The sequence below is a fragment of the Momordica charantia genome, assembly GCF_013281855.1.
Source record: "Momordica charantia cultivar OHB3-1 chromosome 8 unlocalized genomic scaffold, Mcharantia_2.0 BLBB01000008.1, whole genome shotgun sequence".
NCBI lineage: Eukaryota > Viridiplantae > Streptophyta > Magnoliopsida > Cucurbitales > Cucurbitaceae > Momordica > Momordica charantia.
The window spans coordinates 15,854,214-15,873,260 of NW_028275166.1; the positions used below are offsets into that span (position 1 = coordinate 15,854,214).

Sequence of the window (19,047 nt, forward strand, 5' to 3'; positions counted from 1 at the left end):
TCCAATAGCCCTCTTATACTTAGTCAAAACCTGCAAAAGCAAAGATTCATGTTCATTCGTTAAGTAAGAAGAAATGATAACCGACAAAGTATCATTTAAACCCAAATATTCATATTTTAAATCAGAAGGTAGGGGCTTCTTCTCCAATTCTGGAGGTTCAATGATGGAAGGTTGCATGACTTTCAAATCCGTTATTGTCAGCTACAAAAGCTCAAAACGCTCAAATTATGACAAAATTGCGCCAAGCGCAATTTTAGCTTCTTTTTCTGCGGCCTCCAAATCTGCTTCTAAGTCTTCCACCATCATTTGCTGGAGTTCCTCCATAATTGCCCCTATTGTAGAGCACTCCTCGACTTCATCTGGGAGACGTATCGCATCAAGGACATTGAAGGTTACCTGCTCATCATTGACCTTCATCGTGATCTTTCATTTCCTAACATTGAATATCGTATCTCTAGTTGCTAAAAATGGCCTTCCAAGAATGATCGGCACCTCAAGATGTACTTCACAATCCAAAATTATAAAATCGACGAAAAAGATAAATTTATCCAGTTCAACAAGGACATCCTCTATTTTCCCTTCCGGTTTCTTAATAGATCTATCGGCTAGGTGTAAAGTGACAGTAGTGGGATGAGCTTCTCCTATATCTAACTATTTAAAGACAGAAAGAGGCATAAGATTAATACTTGGTCCTAAGTCACACAATGCTCTTCCTAGGTTTTTACCTCCTATTGAGGAAGGAATAGTGAAACTACCTGGGTCCTTACATTTAACAGGCAATGGATTCCCTAAAGCATCACTACTACACTTTGTTAAGGCTACCGTCTCATGCTCACCTAATTTCTTATGCCTAGATATGATGTCTTTTAAAAACTTGGTGTAGTTAGGCATTTATTCCAAAGCATCTATGAAAGGTATATTTATATGCAATAGTTTTAGAATCTCAAAGAGCTTCTTAAAATGATTATCTTGATTCTTTTTAACTAGATTTTGGAGAAAAGGTGGAGGAATCTTAATATTACCTACTTGTGGAGTAGTGCAAGGTACTACATGCTTACCTTTGCCTTTCTCATTTGTTACTTACTGGTTCTTCCTTCTTTTCTGGTGGTAGAGTGGATATTGCAATAGGTGTAGTTACATCGTCTCCTTCAGCTAGAAGTGAAGGTCCTTCTTAACTCAGTCCGCTTCTTGTCATGATTGCCTTACATTGCTCTTTTCCTTCTCGTTTAGGATTTTCCGTGTGTCCAGGCAATGTACCTTGAGGTTTACATTTTTGGTCATTTTTCATCTACCCCACTTGCATCTCCAAGTTTCTTATCGCAGCATCGGTTCTTGTCATGAACTCTTTTTTGTAGCTTCACTTCTTGCCATGAATTCTTTCATCATGGCCTCCAAACTTGCATAACTACTAGTGTTATTTTGAGCTCTTTGTCGATTGTATTGTTGAGGCTGCAACACCAACTGAGTTGGAAAACTAGGAGGAGTGTAATTTTGTTTGAATTGTTGAGCGGGTTCTTGCTCGCCGCTATTAGCTCATCCTTGGTTACTCCAAGAAAAGTTTGGATGATGCCTCCATCCAAGATTGTAGGTGTTGGAATATGGATTGAAGTTCCTCCAGACGCCTTGACCTATATAGAAAATAGATGTTGGATTAGCTCGACAATTCTCATACAAGTGGTTATCACCACAATAGACACAATATATATATGAAATTTGTAAAACAGGAGAAGGTTCAAGCATCGCCGAAGCGGCGTTTTGGTTTCCTTCTCCATTATCAGCTGCTTTAACATCTGGTTCATTGCCACCATTTGGGCTTGCATAACATAATTTCCGACCAATTGAAAACGTAATTTTTAACCATTCAACTGACTTTAATAAGTTAATACAATAAATAAATAAATGTCAAATTTATTAAATGCGTTTGTAGAGTTGCAGCGACACCTTTGTTAGTTTTCCCATGGTGATTTCTTCTTTTGTCTCTTTTCTTTCTTTCCCTCCTATTTTCGTTATTTTTTTCTCTCTTCTGTGGTATTTGATCTTTTCCCCATTTTGACCCTCTTTGTTAACCCCCTCCCCTGTTCTTCTTTTTTTTTTTTTCAATGTTTTCGTAGAGTAGATAATTTAATTATTATTGATGTGTATTTGTTGGATTGTAACCTAAACTCGAGGCTCTTATAGATTCCATATAATAAAATTTCGTTAAAAATGTATGTCTGTCTCCTTCTCTCTTCTCTATTTTTCTCTCTTTCTCTTCTCTATTAATGGAACGGATGTGATAGTGTGGCCTACATAATTTAGTATCTTCAACTTCATATTACCCATTAACAATTAATAAACTTCAAATATGTAGGTTTAATTAATAAAAATTCCATGGTGCTCATTTAATAAAAACTTCTCTATTATGGGAGTCTCGATCGGATATTTTCAAAATACTCTCATCGCGGTCCAGATGATGTCACAACGGGCATCTTCTCCTCTGTTAGCTGAAACTTCAGCCATTCGTGAGGGTGAGATTGCATTTTCGGAGGGTCGTGGTTGAATCAGATTCTCATATATAAATTTCTCTCCTTAATGGTGTGATGGAATGGAATTACGAAGTCCACATATGTATCGAGGACATTCATGATTTTTCTACGTTTATCTCGTTTATTTCTTATCTACATTATTTGGCAAAAGAATCAAAATTTCATGACTCCTGGAGGGATATTGTTAAATGAGGATTTATTGTGGCTTTCCAAAGGAAAGTGCAAGAAAATAGGCCATCTTTTTTTAGCTGTGGAGGCAAGTCCTTAATGAAACTCATTTATTTTCTAAACAATAATAAGAAGATGAAAAAACATATTTGGTACTTTTAACTTTCAAAATTTGGAAGTTGGCACTATATCACTACATCGTTACTTAAATGAAAATTGAACCAAATTTGTTTTTTAACCTAATAATAATAATAATTAACATTCTTACCGAACCAACTTTAGTTTATTTGTTAATACCAACCTAGCACAATAGTTAAATCATTTTGCTTCTTCATTGAAAGCCAAAAGTTAAATCTTTACGGTCATATTTCTTGTGCTAAACAAACAAAGTTTAATTTATTTAACATTATTTTATGTCCTCTAACGAATCCTTTTGGGACAACGTGCCACCCTATCTTTGACCTAATTGTTTAGTTTTTCCATTTATCTATCACATAGTGCTAAATTAACTTATTTTTTTTTAGTAGATATGTCTGATCAGCGTCTCGTGAAGATTGCATGGTGACAAGCACAAAAGAACAGGTGGTTTCAAAGAGATGTAAGACTTTCAGCAAATAGAGCAACGAAACTTTGGACTTCATTTGTTTCCTGACGAACCCAATCTCTATTCCGCCATCGCCACTTCCAGTTTCTGCGAGAGAGAATGCTCTCGTGATCTGGACACCATCTCCACCTTCCTCGGCTTTCCCCACCCGAAATCAGTGCCGTAAACTCCAAACCTGGGCGACCCACCAATGGAAACAAGCGGCGTCTCATCATCAGTTACTGCCGATTTTATAACCATACCCAAATTCTCGGCCCCCTTCAAAGCTCCTTCCTCTTCCACGCTTTTTATGGCCTCCCAAATTGCCTCCACAGCACAAACCATTCCGTTTTCACCCGAAAGCTCAAATCTTTCCAGGAATTTGGGACGAGCAACCAAACAATTCCCAAAGTAATTGGGCGGCACGGGAGGCTCCAAACGAGCCCTCGCATCCATGGCGAATATCATTCCAATTTTATCCGCTGATGTGCCCTTCATCTTGGCTGTGCCGACGCTGAGGTAAGCAGTCGTCACCACAAACGAAGACATGTGAATCCCCGGCTGCTTCTTCTTCTTCGCAACCCATTGCTTTAGCTTCTCCAGATCAGGGCGAGTCAACTCGAGAGTGCACCGAGTCAAACCGGGTGGAATCTTGGGTGGCAGAAGGCTCAAGGTCCTGTTGTTGGGTCCGCCCATGTCGAGCCACGCGTCGGCGTAGATGTCTGTTAGGCCTGCTGGATCCATGATGACGGAGCGGTCGTAGAAGGGTCTGTCGATGCGCCCCACAGGGTTAGTGCTGCAAATACGAGCCCATGACTTGAGGAACGAAGTGGAGGAGGTGCCGTCGAGGATGGCGTGGTGAGTCGTTACGCCGAGGGAAAATCCAGCGTTTGGGAAGAGAGTGATTTGGAGAGCCATCACGGCGGCGCGTTTGCTGGAGACGCGCAATCCGGGGACCAGAGGGTGATATGCCTCTGCCTTACGGAGGCCGTTGCTGGAGAGATGGTGGAAGTCGGCGTGGGACTCGGCGACTGTGAGCGAAACGGCGACGTCTGGAGAAAACTCAATTATCGGACTGGGGGAGTGTGGGGGCCACGTGATATGGCCGGCGAGTGGAAGGTAGTGGCGGAGGGTGAGAGAGAGTGAGGATTTGAGGTTTTGGAGAATGGAGGCTGCGTCGGCGGACGGTGGTGTTTGGTATAAGAAAAGGCGTTGGACGGGATGAAATCTCAGCCATAGTGTTTATGCAAGGATATGCACAACGGTGTATTTCCGATTGCAGCTCGAACTCGGCCTCCAGACCGACCTGAATACCTGGGGCGGACCTGCACAAAAAGGTGAGCACTCCGACGATCGAGTCAGTACAGGTCGGACTCTTAGTGTAGTTCGAGGTCAGAAATCATCGTACCTGATCGTGGAGTGAGGTCCTCTACATATGGGTGGTAGTCCCGCTAATCTCGCGATGGTTACACCCGGTAATCTCGGGACCGTCGGTTACACCCGATAATCTCGAGACCGTTGGTTCACCCGATAATCACGCCGCTGACAGCAGCTCACATCGGCCCCTACCGAGCTTCCCGGTAGGTCGGACCTTGGCCAGGTTCACCTCGGCCCTCATACTTAGCATCCATAACCGCTAACGGTGGTGATCTCGGCAGTCCCAGCTGGGCATGACTCATAAGTCATCTTGGAGAACCAATAGGGGTCCTCCACGTGCCCAGGGTATTCTTTCCCCAAACATTGGCCCCCTCTCTGTCTGGTCCGATCTCGACCTGGCAGAGAAGTTCATTCGACTTGCTTTGGACGCGTGGCGATTTCCTATTCGTGGGAAAACATAACCGTTGCGGTAGATTTATCGTCCGAATATTCAAATATTCCGACGTTTCGGATCTTAGAGAGGATCCTAGCCGCTCGTTGATGACACGTGTACGGTGGGGGAAATTTTTCCGACAAGCTATAAATACCCCCAATCCCTCAGGTCATACCTTACGTTCCCTGAATTCTTGGAGTTTGATCTGAAGGTAGCTCGAACCCTTGGCAGGTCGGTCTCTTCCCTCACTTTCTCTTTCGAACTCAATTGCCATATCGTCCTCTTTTAGCAGCAACTTAGGATCCGATGAGGATTTGGCTCGTATGTTAGAGTCCGAGCTCGAGGAGATAAAAAACTTTAGGCTCTCCGATGACGGGGAGGATAGTGATGCCTCCACCTCGGGCCAGGGTTTGGAATACCCTTCTAGGCTACCTGAGCATTACCTCGGATCCCTACGTAGGGGGTTCGCTATTCCTGAGAACGTCCTCCTTAGGATGCCGGAGGAGGGGGAGAGAGCTGACAATCCTCCGGAGGGATGGGTCACTCTCTACTTCAAAATGTTTGAGTACGGCCTCAGACTTCCCCTTCACCCTTTCGTCCAAGAGTTTCTTTTCCGAACAGGGCTGGCTCCGGCTCAAGTGGCCCCCAATGGGTGGGGTGTCATTTTTGCTTTGGCCATCCTTTTTTGGCTACGAGCCCGGGATGGTGAAGAGGCCGAGCTGTTGGACGTAGACCAGCTCCTCGCGTGCTTCGAAGCGAAAAGGATAGCTAAGAAGCCTGGTCGGTTCTATATGTGCGCAAGGAAAGGCGCAGGCGGTATAGTTAAGGGGCCGACCTCCATCAAGGGATGGGTGAGGAAGTGGTTCTATGCTTCTGGGGAATGGCTGGCAAAGGACGAGTCAGGTCGTTCCTTCTTTGACGTTCCCACTAGGTTTGGGAACCTAGGTACGGAGTAGTTCTTACTTTTGTGATAACTTCTTTCTTGTTATTCAGGTCTGACTCAAATTTTGTTTTTGTGCAGTTTCAATCCGACCAGTCCCCGAGCTTACGCAAGCCTCCTTCGACACGCTGAAATACTACAAGGAGCGTTTTCCGTGGGGTAGGAAGGTCGGAACCTTGGTGACCGACAAGCTGCTGCTTGAGTCCGGGCTGCTAGACTACAACACCGCAGTTCGTCCCATTCAATTCTCAAGGCCGAACTCCGAACTTGGTATGCCGAGCTTGCTTCCCTCCTTTTTCCTCTGACCTTGTGCTGACCCCTGTTCTTTATTTTGCAGCCATGGTTTGCGGATTTGCAAGCAACGTGAAGCGCAAGTCCAAGGGCCGAGCCCATGCTCTTGCGGCCGCCCAGAGTTCGAAACCTGCCACTCCCGCTGTGGTAGGACCAGCCTCGGAAGATCCAACCCCAGTGATCGAGCTGGAGTCTTCTGGGGGTCCCTCGAGGGAGAAGCGCCCTAGGGATCAGACCGAGGCGGTGGACGCCTTGCCTTCGGGCGAGGAGGTGAGGGAGGAAGTCCCTCTGAAGCGAAGGAAGAAGAAGAAGAAGACAACCTCCCCCTTCGAGGTCGGAGCTCATGGGGTCTTGCCTGCGAGCTACGCAGATCGGGTGGACGATCCCGAGGCCAGGATGGGCGGGACGTCCGACGTGACGGCACGGTTCAGAGTTGAACCGTCAAGTTCTGGGGTGAGGGACCAGGTGTCCCGCATCTCAGCCGCAAGTTTGGACCGCTGCCTAAGGAGGGCGTCCAAATTTGTGAGCGACCCAGGGTCCGTTCTGCAGAGGACGATCGACTACGCTGCTGAGGTAAGACTAGTGTCTCCATTTTTGCTTAATTTACCTAACAGGTAGCTCGGTCTAATTATCTTTTTTGTACCTTTTCTCAGGCGTTCGTTGCTTCCATTCAATCGACTCTGGCTGTAAAGGCCGAGCTGGATGGGAGGAAAGTTCTGGCAGCGAGGGAGAAAGAGGAGTTCTCCGCTGCCTTGGAGGCTGCTTCCTCCACCATGAAGGATGAGCTACTGAAGGCTCGATCTGAGGTGGAAACTTTGAAGGCCGAGGTGGAGACCAAGGCCGAGCTGCTGAAGAAGGAAGAGGACAGACGCAAGGCCCAGCTCCGAGCTGCTCATGCTATCACCAGGGGCTTGGAGAAGGAGAAGTTCCAACTCCTCAAGGAGAAGGACGAGATGCTCCAGGCGCTTGAAGCGAAGGAGGAGGAGCTGAAGCGTGCGACTGCCGAGCTGGAGACGGTGAAGGAGCGTCTCAGCAATGGAGTCCTACTGGAGGAATCGTTTAGGCAACATCCTGACTTTGATGGATTTGCCAAAGACTTCTCTGACGCAGGCTTCAAGTTTCTCATGAAGGGCATTGCCTCCGACATGCCTGACCTTCAGATCGATCTCAGTGGTCTGAAGAAGAAGTATGTCGAGCAGTGGGCGTCTGGGCCTAGCGACACCCCTGGCCCCCAAGCGTTGGTGGATAAGTATGTCAGAGATCTGGACTCTGACTACTCCGATCTCGAAGAGGACCAGGTCGGCACCACTCAGGAGGGCGCTCCTCAGGCAGGCTCTTAGGCGATCATCCCTCATGAGGCCTTTCTCTGTCTTTCTTCCTTTCTTTTTTTTTTTGCAAGTGTTAGGGCAGAGCTGCAAGGTCTATAAGCCTTGGCTCTGCTTTTCATTCAATAAAGAGGCTTCTCATTTGTTTTTACTTTGTTGCCTTCTTTCTTCGGTTTTTTCTCCAAGTTGAAGCCAATGTCACCTCGCGCCTCGTACCTTTGAGGTCGCGCCATTAACTAAAATACTTGAAATTTTGAACTCGGATCGCTGTCTAGTATTCAATGTATTGCACCAACTCTGGACTTTTTAACATCACACCTTTAACTTAAAAACGTTAAAAGGCTAAAATCCTAAGTCCATAACTGTTCTTCATATCGCACCTCGTACACTCAGGTTCAAAAGCCTGATCATTCTGAACTTTCACATCGCCCCCTTGCCTTGAAGGTTTGAATTTTAAGTTCACCAACGGTTTTGGCATCGCACCTCGTACCCTTAGGTTTTGGAGGATTGAATTTTAACCGATTGCTGGAATGTGATCATGTGGGAGTCCGTGGCCCCCATTTAATTTTTGGTCGAGCTCGGAACCATGAAATTAAATCATCTCATTTATTCTAATCATAATTCGTGTGAAACAGTCTTTACAGATCCATTGAATACCCTTTTGGCATTTCAAGGATTGTAACGCTTCAGGTGCTCCGCGTTCCACGGGTGGGCGAGGACGTCTCATTTCAGATCGGCCAATACGTACGTCCCAGGTCGGATTATGCCCTTGACCTCAAACGGGCCTTCCCAGGTCGGATCAAGGGCACCCACATGGGTTTGGACCCTCCTTAAGACCAGATGTCCGACCTGAAAGGTCCGAGGTCGAACGCGGGCGTTGTAATGTCTGGCCATTCTGCCCTGATATTCCGCCAGGCGTAGCTGGGCCATCGCTCTTCTTTCTTCCAACAAGTCGAGGTTGAGGAGCAGCTCTGCCGCGTTTGCCGTAGGCTCGTAATGCTCGACTCTGTCAGATGGCATGCCGATCTCAACCGGGACTACAGCTTCGGAGCCGAAGGCCAGGGAGAACGGGGTCTCACCCGTCGATTCCCTTTGGGTGGTCCGGTACAACCATAGAACCTCTGGTAGCTCCTCGGCCCACCTGCCTTTCTTGGAGTCCAGTCTAAGTTTGATGCCTCGCTTGATGATCTTGTTGACTGCCTCCACCTACCCATTTGCTTGCGGATGTGCGGGGGACGAGCTAAGGTGACTTATGCCAAGCTTGCTACAAAAGTCTTTGAACTTGGCGTTGTCAAACTGCCTCCCATTGTCCGTCACAATGGCCTGCGGTATACCAAAGCGACATATGATATTTGTCCATACGAAGGACGTGACTCTAGATTCCGTTATGTGGGAGAGCGCCTCGGCCTCGGCCCACTTTGTGAAGTAATCCACAGCAACCACAGCGAACTTGGTCTGGCCCTTGCCCAAAGGGAAAGGACCAATGATATCTACCCCCCACTGCGCGAATGGCCACGGGGCCGAGATGGGGGTGAGCAGCTCGGGAGGTTGGTGGATTATGGTTCCGTAGCGTTGGCAATTGTCGCAAGTTCTAACGAATTTCTTGGCGTCCTGGCTGAGGGTCGGCCAATAGTATCCTTGTCGAATCACTTTGACTGACAGCGACCGGGCGCCTGAGTGATTGCCGCACACTCCTTCGTGGATTTCTCTGAGGACGTACAGGCCCTCTTCAGGGGTTAGGCATCTCAATAAAGGCAGGGAAAAGCCGCGTCGGTACAACACTCCACCTCGGACCACGAACCGAGCTGCTCGCCTTGCCAACTTTCTGCGCTCCTTGGGGTCTTGCGGTGAGTTGCCCCTAATGATGTCCGCAATCGGGTCCATCCATGAGGACTCTGGAGCGCCGATCTCCATCAGATCTGGCTTTGAGATCGAGGGATTATCTAAAATCTCGACGGGGACCGACCTGGGTAGGTCGGTCTCGTACGCCGATGCTAACTTGGCCAGGGCGTCTGCATTAGAATTTTCTGCTCGGGGAACCCGGCTTACTTCGTAAGTTCGAAACTGGGCGAGGTACGATCTGACCTTGCCCAAATACTCCTCCATTCGGGAGTCTTTGGCTTGGTACTCTTCCTTGATCTGGCTCACAACCAGCTGGGAGTCGCTGAAGACCTTAACACAAGAGGCCCCCAACGCTCTAGCGATTCGCAGGCCGGCAATAAATGCTTCATACTCAGCCTCGTTGTTAGAAGTCTGGAAGCCGAACCGCAAGGCATACTCAAATCGCTCGCCTCCTGGTCCGAGCAAGAGGACCCCGGCCCCGCACCCCTTCTCATTGGAGGATCCGTCGACATAGACTGTCCACGGTAGGTCGGACTCGCTCAGCTAGGAAGCTGGTGTGAGCTCGGCTATAAAATCGGCCACTCCTTGTCCTTTCAACGCAGTTCTGGGTTCGAACTGGATGTCGTACTCACTTAGCTCCATTGCCCACTTCATCAGGCGTCCAGAAGCTTCTGGCTTACGGAAGATGTTTTTTAGGGGCAGGTTAGTGAGCACCACCACAGTATGGCCCTAGAAGTATGGTCTAAGCCGTCGGGCCGAGGTGACTAGAGCAAGAGCCAACTTTTCCATTTGAGGGTATCTGGTCTCGGCTTCGGTCATAGCCTTGCTTGTGTAGTAGACCGGGTTTTGCCGTGCTTCCACTTGCCTGATTAGGACCGAGCTGACGGCGCTGTTGATTACGCTTGTTTACATGCGTAAAAAGAAGGTTTTAGATGCTGTTTTTACAATGTTTCAGCTTTGTTTCGGATTTTTCTCGATCGTTTGAGTTCCAATTCATGCAAAATTCATATATTATGGTTTGTGGTTGGCTTATATTGTATTTATGACATTTTAGGACCATTTGGGAGTGGAAATTAATCAAAAGAAGCAAAAAGACGAAAAAAGCATCATGGGAGGCGCCAGGCGCCTGGGAAGCCTGCAGAAAAACTGGTTTTCTTCCAACTTTGCCCTTAATGAAACACGTCTTCCAATGCGTTTTGGTGGTTCCAACTGATGCATACGTGTAGAAGAAGTGTTCCACTATCAGTTTGAGCACGATTTGGTCAGTCAAAAGAGTTGGAAATGGGTGATTCACCATCGTTTTAGGACCTACCTAACCAATTCTGCACAGCTATAAATTCCAGCAACTTCTCCACCAAAATCATCAAGCCTTGCTTCCTTCTCTTGATCATTTTTAGTGTTTCTTTGTTGCTTTCTAAGTACTTTTGAGTTGCTTTCATTAGTTGCTTTTGGTTTTTAAATCCCGAGTACTTTACATTCCTTTATTGAGCTTGTTTTGTTTCCATTTGTACTTAGTCATTTTCTACTTATTCAAATATATAAAAATCTAGCACTTTGCTTATTCTCTCTTTGCCTTTACTTTATTTTTAGTTAAGAGAGTTGTGTTTTTGGAGGAAAGAGCACGTGACACTCCCCCTTGCTTGAAAGAGAAGGGCGAAGCTCTCAATCCCGATAAAAACTCTCCGTTAGTTAACTTTTGTTTTTCACACATGCATTCCACATTCAACCGTTTTACTTGCTGTATTTTCTTCAATATGTCTTTCTAAATTCCCGTCTCTAGCCCGGTTATGGATAGTTAGCCTTTTATGTCTAAAAAGGGTTGCTAAGAAGTAGTGTTTTTGCTTTCTATTCATTGCTCAACATGTTTTCCCAAAAAGTTAGGATTTAGAGAAGGCCACTGTAAGTCTTAACAAGTCAATACTGAAAAGGTTGCTTATTTGCATTGTTGAGTGGTTAAACCGAGGAGAGGAGCGCCTTAGACATAAGGGTTCCGCTTAAGTAGCCTAGACATAGGACCTTAACCCGAGGTTGCGACTATTTCCATCCTAAAACTAAGATATATCTCATAATAGACATATTAGGGAATGTCTTAGGACTTTGAACTTGCTTAGACATAAGTCAAGTGAGAAGCGTAGTCGTTGGTTTCTAAAGTAAAATGCATATTGTCCTTAGCATGTCCTTGATTCTTTGTTGGCTAACTTGAAGTAGTTCGGGCTAGGTTTTATCATTCTAAGTCCAAATCCCAAATCCAAACCATTATTTGTGACCACTTCCCATTTTACAAGAATCACTCATTCCAACATTCACTATTCTTTAAAACTTTAGAGTTTGGAAATTGTTTAGAAGTCCTTGAGGATCGATACTTGGATACTCCATCCATTTTATATTACTCTGACAGGTGTGCGCTTGCATCTATATAATTGTTACCACGCTTAGCGCGTGCGTTCAGCATAAACGCCTAGTCAGCTGTCGGACACTGCCAAGTACAACTGGAGCTTGTCCCCCGACATGGGCTTGGCGAGCAAAGGTGCCGAACCGAGGTAGCTTTTCAACTGCTGGAATGCTTGCTCGCACTCCGCTGTCCATTCAAACAGCCCTTTCCTCCGTAGGACTTTGAAGAAAGGAAGGCACTTATCTGTCGATCTTGAAACAAACCGGTTCAGGGCCGCAATCCTGCCATTGAGGCACTGAAGCTGTTTCAGCGTCTTAGGTGCCTCCATCTCGAGCACGGCTTTAATCTTTTCGGGGTTGGCCTCGATTCCCCGGTTGTTCACCATGAAGCCAAGGAATTTTCCCGAAGAGACTCCAAAGGCACATTTAGCTGGGTTGAACTTGATTTGATATGTCCTCAGAACCTCGAAGGCTTCGGTCAGATCGGAGAGATGCGACTTAGACTGCTTACTCTTGACAAGCATGTCGTCCACATACACTTCCATATTTCGGCCGATCTGCTTGGCGAACATTTTGTTCACCATTCTCTGGTAGGTCGCTCCTGCATTCTTTAAACCGAAGGGCATGACCTTGTAACAGTACAAACCTTGGTCTGTTATGAATGCAGTATGATCTTGATCTGGGACATGCATCTTGATTTGGTTGTACCCAGAGTAGGCATCCATGAAAGTGAGCAGTTCGTGCCCGGCTGTGGCATCCACGAGCTGATCGATCTTCGGCAGTGGGAAGCAATCTTTCGGGCATGCCTTATTTAAGTTCGTGAAATCTACGCACATTCTCCACTTTCCGTTAGATTTTTTAACCAATACAACATTGGAGAGACACTCGGGATACAAAATTTCTCTTATGTATTTAGCTTTCAAAAGTTTGCTAACTTCCTCAACAATTACATCACTCCGCTCCTTGTTTATAGGTCTTTTTTTTTGCTTTACAGGTCGGAATGACGGATTTATGCTGAGGCGATGCGTCATGATCTTCGGGTCAATGCCAGGCATGTCCTCATGGGACCACACAAAGACATCCGAGTTGGACCTGAGGAAGTAGATTAGCTCTTCTCTGTCGGTGGCCCCCAGCTTGGTTCCTATGCTCACTTGCTTCTCGGGACTAAGCAGAGGAACAAGCTCGAGCTCCTCAGTGGGTGCGGCAAACTCCCTCCTCGGCAGGTCGGCCTCGAACTCGAGCGTCCCATCCCCACTGGTGAGAGTTTCAAGGGCGCAGACCGATGTACCTTTGAGTGCGGAGGCATAGCACTCCCTTGAAGCGGTCTGTTCTCCTCGGACCGTGCCCACGCCATTGGGGGTGGAATACTTCAAAACTTGATGAAGTGTCGAGGGAATGGCCCGAAATGAATGGATGATGGGCCTTCCAAAGATGGCATTATAGGCCGATCTATCGTCAATCACCACGAACTCGGCCATTTGGGTGACCCGAGTTTGGTCCTGCCCAAGCGTGACTGGTAAGTCGATGCAACCCTCTGGGACGACTGATTCTCCGGAGAACCCAACCAGCGGTGTAGGGCTTTTCTTTAATTGCGACCTCGTCCATCCCAGGGCGAGGTAGGTCGGTAAGGATAGGATGTTAGCAGATGCGCCTCCGTCTACCAGCACCCTCCTGACCACCACATGATAAATCAAGGGAGCGATCACAAGGGCATCATTGTGGGGCAGGTGAACCTCCTCCAAGTCTGCACCGTTGAAGGTGATTGAGCAGGTCGGCCTCTACTCCCTGATGATACACACCTCGCGCCTGGCTGCACGAGCTAACTGCTTTCTTTTATGTCCGGACTGACCCCCGCTTGGCCCTCCGAAATGGTATTGATGACCGCATGTCGGTCAGTGCGCCGGGGCGGCGTCCTCGAACGCTTCCGCTCTTCCTTTTTTTCTGCCGAGCTGGTCCTGGGTTTTCCCACAAACTTCTTGAAGTAGCCATCCTGAATTAGATCTTCAATTTGGCGCTTCAACTCCCAGCAGTCCGACGTGTTATGGCCGTGCTCCCGATGGAAGCGGCAATATTTGTCCTTGCTGCGTCTCTCCGGGGCTCCCCGAAGCTTCTCAGGGCGTTTGAGTAGTTTTTCCATTCCAGACTCCTCGATGTTCGTTAGGATCTCGGAAATTGGAATCGTGGTCGGGGTGAAGCGTTCGTAAGGTCGGCTCCTGGTAGGTCCGTTCTCCACCCTCCGATACTCAGCCCGACCGCTGGAAAAGGATCCCTTGTCCTTGGACTTGGGATCTGTCTTTTCCATATCTTTTCCACTTCTGCCTCGGCCGATTTTTCGTTCTGGTCGGCCGGTTTTGGTTCGAAGGAGCTCCTGTCCATCGATGACTTTCTTCGCTTTCTGAAGCACCTCGGCGAAGGTGGCCGGGGCCTCCTGTCCGAGTTTCACCGTGAGGGCCTCGTCGGCTAGACCGGTGAGAAAATAGCACATGGCCGAGTCGTCGGAGCAGTGTGCGACCTTCAACTGCTCCTCCTGGAATCTGGTGACATATTCTCGCAGCGTCTCACCCTCCTTCTGCCTGATGGTGGTGAGATGGGTCGCTGTCTTTTTGTCATAATGCCGAGAAGAGAACTGGGCGAGGAACTCTTTTCTCAGCTGAGAGTAGGTCGAGATCGACCTGGCTGGCAGTCTCCGATACCACAATCGCGTGCTGCCAGTAAGCGCGATCTGAAAGGCGCGGCATTTGATTGCGTCTGATGCCGCTTGGAAATCCATGAGGCCTTCAAAGATCTCAACATAATTCTTGGGGTCTTTCGACCCATCATAAGGTTTCACAGTAGGAGCTTTGAACTTCGGACTGATCGGTGCTTCCAAAACGTCCGAGGTGAAGGGCGATTCTCCCAAGTCGCCATCGTTCAGTGGACCTTCTTTCTGCTCACATTTAGCCTTTAAGGCCTCCACCTGAGCGTCGAGCTGGCCCCTCAGCTGGTCGAACTCCTCCCTGGTAATCATTCCTGCAGGAGTTACTGGGTTGTGAGAGGATTCAGCCTGCTGGTTGGAGCTCCGGTGTGAGCAGGATGGTGACTGTCCTTTTCGGAGGGATGAGTCTCTCTTTCTGTTGAGGTGCTCACGAAGGTCTCCTCTCTGGCGAGTGTGCCCCTCGCTCTCGTTGTCCTCGGGGTGTTCCTCCTCGGCTGGGCCGAGGTCGGAACCCCTTTGCTCTCGTATGTCAACGCGCGTCACTCGATTTTCAGATCGGGACCCTGCACCGGTGGCTAGTATCATTTTGTTATACATTTCCTCCATGGACCCCATTTGTGTGCGCATTGCCTCCATTTCTCTCTGGAGTGCATCAAAGTCCTCACTCGCTGGAGCCGGGGCTGGACCCCGGGCACCCTTCTTAGAGGTCCCACCTCGGCCACGGGTGGCCTTGGATGTCCTTGGGTGCGCAGGCGGTAGAACAGACGCGGTGATTCGTGCCGACCTGCGGAGGGGCTCTGTTGCCGGGCCGCCGTGGCCTTGCCCCTCTACCTCTGTCGCTCCGACCTCCCTCTGGTGGGCATCGCTGGCGGCTAGAGTCCTCCGATCCGCCGTATTGGTCGAGTTTGCTGGTTGAACCATTTTCGCTTGCGTATTGGTTTAAAAGGATTGGGATGACTTAGATTGTCGACTTCCCACAGACGGCGCCAAATGTTTATGCAAGGATATGCACAACAGTGTATTTCCGATTGCAGCTCGAACTCGGCCTCCGGACCGACCTGAATACCTGGGGCGGACCTGCACAAAAAGGTGAGCACTCCGACGATCGAGTCAGTACAGGTCGGACTCTTAGTGTAGTTTGAGGTCAGAAATCATCGTACCTGATCGTGGAGTGAGGTCCTCTACTTATGGGTGGTAGTCCCGCTAATCTCGCGACGGTTACACCCGGTAATCTCGGGACCGTCGGTTACACCCGATAATCTCGGGACTGTTGGGTACACTCGATAATCACGCCGCTGACAGCAGCTCACATCGGCCCCTACCGAGCTTCCCGGTAGGTCGGACCTTGGCCAGGTTCACCTCGGCCCTCATACTTAGCATCCATAACCGCTAACGGTGGTGATCTCGGCAGTCCGAACTGGGCATGACTCATAAGTCATCTTGGTGAACCAATAGGGGTCCTCTACGTGCCCAGGGTATTCTTTCCCCAAACACATAGGATGTCGAAGAAGGTGAGGGGAAGAGGATCGGGCGGCGTCGGTGACTCGCCCTCCGGCGGTTGACCCACTTCGCATACTTCAATTATGTCGAGGGATGGAAGATCCGCATTGGCCATGGAAACAGCTGAGTGAGAGGATGATGAAATAATTGATGGGGTTAGTGGTGTGGTATTTATTCGCTGTAACTGAAATGATCACGTGCTAAAAGCGTGGGCAATGATATCTGGCAGAAAACATTTTCAGTTATCTGTCAATTTTCATTCCTTTGGTTCCTTGTTAAAAAGTTGATACGTGTTAAATTGCAAAATAGATCTTATTTTCAGTATCATTAAATATTTCAGAATTAAGACTGAGAGATTAACAATATTAACTTTTCTAAAAGTAAAAATAAAAATAAAATCTTCAATGTTGACAATTACCACATTTGCAAGTATTTTTCACCTAAATATTTATGTTTCACCATTTCTCTAACCTAATCGTCAAAACATTTCTCTCCTTTCCTTGTTCCAAAATTCGAATTCATTCATTCCTTTATAGTAGCCAGCAAAACTCATTATAGGATGCGGTGGTGACATTGATGGCCATGAGGACGAAATAAGTAGCCGGTAGTGAGTCTCGAAGAGGGAATGAAGAAGAAGGTGAATGAATGGAGATGATTTGAAAAGAAAAACAAATCCCATGGAAAATAAATTATTAAATTTACATATTTTATCAAATCAACAAAATATAGTTACTAATTTAATTACTTGATCATCTTATTATTAGTCAACTATGGTTAAATAAGGTCACGGATCTCTCTTTTTCAAATTTGAAGGACTAAAATTTTCTGACGAAATAGATAGTAGCCTGAAACATAAAGATCAAAACTGGTTTTTTCTTTCTTTCTTTTCATTTGATATTAGATCTCATGTCTAGGTAGCTGTCGTCCCATGATAATGTTTTTTATTTTCATGTTCTTTCTTCTTGAGTTTCTCAAACCATCTTCATGATCAGGGCCAGCTTAAGTCATAGGCGAGCGAGGCGATCGGGTAAGGCTCCCGTTTAAGAAGGCGTCATATATTTCATATAATATATAATATTGGTATTCATTTAATTTAGTTTTTAATTATAAATTAAATTTTAAATATAAAATAATATACTTATTACTTTTCATAATTTTTTTTAATAATATTGAAAATACACTCTACTAAAAAAAATCTACCATTAATAGGCTCATAAATTTCCCTAAATTTTGATTCGCTTCCATTTTAAATTTGTTAACCTTAATATATTTATTGATATTCCTTTCAAATTTTCTTAAAAATCTCAACTCAACTCCTCAAAATTCTCCCAAGTTTACGTTGGCGAGAGAGGGATACCTTCCGTATTTCTTTATGTTTTTATAAATCTTTTTCACTACTAAAACTTTTCAACTTCTGTAAAACACTTCATAAATATATTACTTATGTTACATTAATTTTAAGTTGAACTCTCGCCCTTTCTCTCTTGGTACTCCCCATCTCTCACTCTCAATCCCTCTCAAATCTCAAATTTTCATCTTGATATTCTTTGTGGTCTCACGATATTAATCAATTGCTATAGCAGAAACCAAAGCTTCTTATTTCCTCAACTCAACCTAGTGGCTTCAAAGTTCCAGGTTTTTCGTTCAAATTCTTTTTTTTTTGTAAATTATTTCATATTGTTGAATCACGATGAAAAATTAAAATATGGAAAAATTCATTGTAACATAATACCTATAAAAATTTTGTTTTTTGGTTCTTCGATTACAATATATATTGCTTCACGAAATCCAGAAATATGTCCCTAGTTCGTCATTGCATTTCAAAATGCAAGAATTTTAACTTTTTTCCCAAAATTTTAATTTTAATTTTAGTATATATATATATATATATATTTTTTTTTTTGTTGAGCTAAGCTCATGTTGGCATATATTAAGAATGATTTTTTTTCTTGTTCTACTAAGAATGATTTCTTTTTTCTTGTTATATAACTTACATGTTTTATAAACTACATGTAGAAGAAGATGTGTTAGACCATTTTTGATGTAAAATAGCAAGTACCATAGCGTGGAAAATTTTTGATAAATTTACTAATTCATGTTATAAATTCATTTTATTTTTTTTTAGTAAAAAAACACACAACTTAACATAAATGAGGTTCGAAAAAACTAAAATGTCCCGCCATACAAAGGAAGATTTTTTTTATCTATTTGAGCTCACATAAAATTACAGTGGATAACATATTTACCCCTCATAACACGCAAATAAACTATCAAGATTCTTAATCGATGTCCAATATTGTTTTGCAAGCATAGTCTGATTGAAAATGCTCAGATTTTTAAAACTCACACCTTCTTTATGTTTACATATATAAATCTTTCCAACTCTTCCCATGTTTTTTTTTTCTTATGTAACTGTTGACTTTCCGAGTTTCAATCATATCATATGTTTTGATGATAACAAACTTTATATACTGATGATTTTATTGTTTCAAAGTGTCCATAACGTAGAGCATACAAGAGAAATTAAATGCAATTTGAATGGCTCAAATTAGAGTTTAAATGAAAAAGTTATGATCGAAACAAGTTGAAAAAAAAATTTATGAGAGGATGACGTAGGCAAATCATAGACTGACACATGGTGAGCTAAAGTACTAAAACAATAAAGTAAGAAAAAGAGAAGAAAAACACGAAGAGAGTAAATGAAAACGAAAAGAAAAGAAAAAGAAAAAGAATTTAAAAAAAAAAAGAAGTTAACTTGTAGAAAAAAAAAGAAATTTTGAAGTAGCCGTTGGTGAGGTTACGTGTGTATATATATTTATATTATATTATATTATATTATAATATAATCATTACATTTTTTAAATTCAATCTCCTCTCTCCATCTTCAATAATTAAGATCTAATGACCCAATTTGATTTTAGTTTCAAACCATTTTAAAAATAATTTCCTCTCATATTTAACCTCCCCCCCCCCCCCC

The 19,047-nt window shown here is 45.3% G+C and overlaps 1 pseudogene; it reads right to left on the reverse strand.

Moving 5' to 3' along the window:
* Positions 1 to 225: 225 nt before the first annotated feature.
* LOC148209618 (malonyl-CoA:anthocyanidin 5-O-glucoside-6''-O-malonyltransferase-like) lies at positions 226 to 4,907 on the reverse strand (annotated as a pseudogene).
* Positions 4,908 to 19,047: the final 14,140 nt, after the last annotated feature.